Source organism: Sinocyclocheilus grahami, unplaced genomic scaffold (assembly GCF_001515645.1).
Source record: "Sinocyclocheilus grahami isolate Dianchi unplaced genomic scaffold, SAMN03320097.WGS_v1.1 scaffold686.1, whole genome shotgun sequence".
Classification (NCBI taxonomy): domain Eukaryota; kingdom Metazoa; phylum Chordata; class Actinopteri; order Cypriniformes; family Cyprinidae; genus Sinocyclocheilus; species Sinocyclocheilus grahami.
Window position 1 is genome coordinate 487,498 of NW_015505865.1, and position 4,225 is coordinate 491,722.

General features: G+C 39.1%; 1 long non-coding RNA gene across 1 annotated transcript; it reads left to right on the forward strand.

Moving 5' to 3' along the window:
• Window positions 1–2,546: 2,546 nt before the first annotated feature.
• Window positions 2,547–3,934, forward strand: LOC107559449 (uncharacterized). Its single transcript, XR_001605625.1, has 3 exons — window positions 2,547–2,577; window positions 2,710–2,740; window positions 3,413–3,934. It is a non-coding gene; the product is annotated as an uncharacterized lncRNA (long non-coding RNA).
• The last annotated feature ends 291 nt before the right edge of the window (window positions 3,935–4,225 follow it).

The following is a 4,225-nucleotide window of genomic DNA, read 5'->3' on the forward strand; positions in this document are numbered from 1 at the left end:
GCGCATTGCATTCTGACAGCGCTGCACGAACTTGCAGCGGATCTGCTTGTTAACCAGGGTTCAAAGTCCAAAGCACGAGGAAAATCTGCGCTAAAACAGTGTTACTCGGCAGTTGCTCAGTCATATTTTTATGAATTTGTACAAGGCACGTGACAATGCGATACTTACGACGTATTTGTAATGAGACTCATTTATAAATCTGCTGTTGTCTTCCTGCGCGTTTCCGCCAAAATAAAAGTTGAGAAAAAGCAAGAACTCTTATCAACATTCAGAAATGTTAGTATTGTAATTTTACTGTTGTTCTGTAAAATAAAATAAAAAGTAAGACAATAATAATGATAATAATTACAACAGCTCTGTTAATACCTTTATGACATTCACACATAGTGTTCAAATTAGGATCTGTAATATTTTCTAATGTTTTAAAATGAGTCTCTTCTCAGCAAGGCTGCTTTTAATTGTACAGTAAAAAATATTTTTAAATAGTTGTTTTGTAATTGATTTTTTTTCTTTGAAAAGCAAGAAAAAACTGTAAAAAGCACATTTTGGCTTTTTAATTTATGCAATGGTGAAAAAAAATTTGGCAAAATACATGGGGAAAAAACTCAAAAAACTGTGTTCGGTGTTCGGCCCAGTGTTTCATTTTGTTCGGTTTCGGCTTCAGCCAAGAATTTTCATTTTGGTGCATCCCTAAATTGAACTGTGGCCCACAGTCTGACACAATGTCTTCGGGTAGTCCAAAGTTTCGGAAAACATGTTCAAAGAGTTGTTCAGAATGCAGGTATGGGAATTGGATGGAGGGAGATCAGTCACAAAGTCCACACCGAAGTGGGACCAGGACCAATGAAGGACAGGCAGTGGAACTAGTTTTCTTTGTGCAAGGTTTGTGTGAGTCTTGGAGATGGCACAGACTGAGCATCTCTTGACATATTGGGAGACTTCCCATGCCATGTTGGGCCACCAGTAGTGGTTTTGGAGGAGCAAGAGGGTTTGCTGGCTGCCTGGGTGTCCGGAGATGAATGAACAGAAGGGATAGCCATAGGGATGTTGGTAAATAAACCTTCCCTTCTGGACCTCTCAGCGGAGCAGGTTCAGAGCGAGTGGCTTTCGAGTTCTGATCATCGAGGGACCACTGGATGGGATTCACAATGATGGCTGGATGGAGTATGGGTTCTAGTGGAGAGTTATGGTCTGTGATGGAGACAGGAGAGTGTGTCGGCTTTTTGGTTCGTAGATCCAGGCCGGTAAGTGACTGTAAAGTTCAATCGGGTGAAGAACAATGCCCAGCGGGTTTGTCGGGGATTGAGACTTTTAGCATTGTGAAGATATTCCAGATTATGATGATCAGTAGGTACGTTTACATGGACACTTTTTACTTCCATCGGAATGAATTCATTCTGATTGGCGAATCCGAACGTAGTGTTTACATGAACGCTAAATAAAGTGATCGGGTTGATATGTGCATTTATATGTCACAAGCTTCTGATTGGATTTAATCTTTTGACAACGCGAACACAGCATGAATATACAGTTTCCCGCTGTTGTTGCATACTGTTTTAAAAAGCACACGTGATATTTATCTACTTTGGCTCCTAATTAGGCGACGACCAGCACATGAACTGTTGTGCAGTGCTGCTTACTTTATAAAGCAGTAAAAGTGCCCCTTCCTGCACCCAAAACCAGTCATCTATTGATGAGAGTCTTAACCTGTTAACCCGCACCTGGATGCCGGCGCACTGAACGCTCTTTGTTTGCACGTGTCAATGTTTACGAATAGATTAAATTAAAAGGGACATAATTAATCTTGACAAACTATATGTCCTTCTAAAGGTCTAATATGAAGGTATTTTTGGTGCAAAACAACTGAATGTCTATGACAGCGGAATTTGTAGTTGTAGAGAATAGCCACACGTGTAAATAATGTGTAAATTTGAAGTCACAGACAAAAGTTGCAAACTTGTAAAAAAAAATTCTCTCCCACAAACACAACAAAACACTTACTCCTTCTTGAATCCTTCACTGCAGGTGCACAAATCCTATTCTACGAATCACAAATCAAGAAACTCGTACGCTCACGTTTTGCTCTACTTTTTGCGGAGTGTATGGTGCAAAACACATTCACACACCTGCATCAAAAAATGTGAAGTCACGGACTAATTTTGTACATCCGCAAATCAGTTTGTGAATTCTTGCAATGAGATTTGCAGGCTTGTAGAATGTTTTCTTACATATATATTTTTTTCTTGGATGCTTTTTCTAGCACAAACACAAGTGCATAACTAAAATGACGTGAATCTGCTGCTACGAGTCTCAAACACTGTTTTTCGCTTGCAAATGACAAGTTTCACGCTCTCTCCCTTTTGCACCACATATCTGTGTGAAAAATGGTGCAAAAGTGATTTGTGCATCTGTAGAGGCAACGGCGGGCACTGTTCAGAGAGCAGAGAATTTCGGCCAATCAGAAGAGCTCATTTGGGCGCCTATCAGTTGGCACCCGAAACATGCCCCCAAGTTTTAGCCACAACCCCGAAAAATCACGAGCTTCGAGCATCTTGATAGCGACAAGTATCAAAAAAGGTATGCGTTTTTTTTTTCCTTCTTTTTTTTCTGAAATCATTTGTTTATAGCTTAAATATAGCTATGTTGGTACGTTAAATTACACTAATATAACGATTTATTCCTTGTATTCTGTTATGCTTTACGTTATAGAAAAATGACAGATCAGGGTGCATCTTCGCAAGTGAATAAAACCAAGGGTACCATGTTTTTTTGTTTGTTTGTTTTTTTTCTTTGGTGAATAGTCATTTTTATTGGGATACTATACTAAACTAAAGGTAATTTACAGCAGGCAATCTATAGTAGGTAATTTGCCTAGTAATTATTACTCTCACACAGTATTGGGTAGGATTACTAATTACTTTCCCAGAGTGGATAAATCTAAAAACGCCGCAATTGCATTTTCGTGTGGACAGCGAATCCATATATTTTCTGAAACAATGGCGTCATCAGCCCACGTCTCGCCCCTAGTCAGACACCGCTACGTCACGTAACAGCAACAAAAACATGAACAAACACTGAACGGTTGTCTTTTTATTAACTAACATTAACACAGATTAATAAATGTATTGTTCCATGTTCATTTGTATACCGCGCACAAGGTTTATGCGCATAGTCCAAGTCGTCTTCTCTGTTTTTAGTGTATCTCTGTGGCAGAATTACAGCGCCGCATGTATGCTACATCGTTTTGAGTCGGTTTTGTGGTTTCGTGTGGACGCAGATATTTCTTGAGACAAGGGGAAAAAGATTGGATAGGGAAAGCTCTGGCTTTGTGTGGACGTAGCCTAAGACAGTTATCTCAGTTTTCAATCCTTTGAGAATCCTTGTTTTGTGATTTGGCTCTTTATATTTTCAGTGTCCCAAGAGCAGCTGAAACAGATTGTTAAATTTTGGGTTGGATGGAAGATACCCATGGATAGCATGAAAGTGGAGGTGGTTCGAGCAGAATATCCCACTTCATCCACATGCTTCCGCACCCTTCGCTTACCTGGTTACTACAACAGTTTCAGAGAATTTAGTGTTCATTTAGACAACTAGTTCATTGCCACAAATGACAGTGGATTTGGATTGTTGTAGAAAGTGGAAAGCTCTGAATTCAAAGGTTATTTCATTAAATTTGGTTTTCTATTGAATTGTAACTTAATAATTAAAAGATTCTAAACATTGTTGAATATCTAAGCATTAATCAGTTATTCATTGTTCCCAGATGTTGAAATGTTGGCTTTTATTGAAATGATTTAGAGTTGTACTTGACATTTGAACTAATGTATTTACAATAAACTTGATTAAAAACAAACATGAAGTTGTGTTTGTGATTGCATGGATAATTAGAGTTCATACTGATAACTCTACACATAGCCAATGCTGTGCATATAGTCCACTGCAGCTAAATCTCTATCTACTCCCATGCATGGTGAGTGTCCCATTGGGTCCACAGCAGCACCAAGTCCAGCCAGGTCTTCAGGTCTCAAAGGGCACTCAGTCTCAGGGACATGGACTCCACAGTTGGGATCACAGGGTATAAGACCGCTACTTTCCCAATCAATCAAAGGGATCTGCAAATCCTGTAAGATAATTAATCATTAATTTTCCTGCCACAAATGCATGCTTTTTCAAGTATAATTCACAAATATTTACCTCAACACTGTTTTCTTCGGAGTTGTGCTGT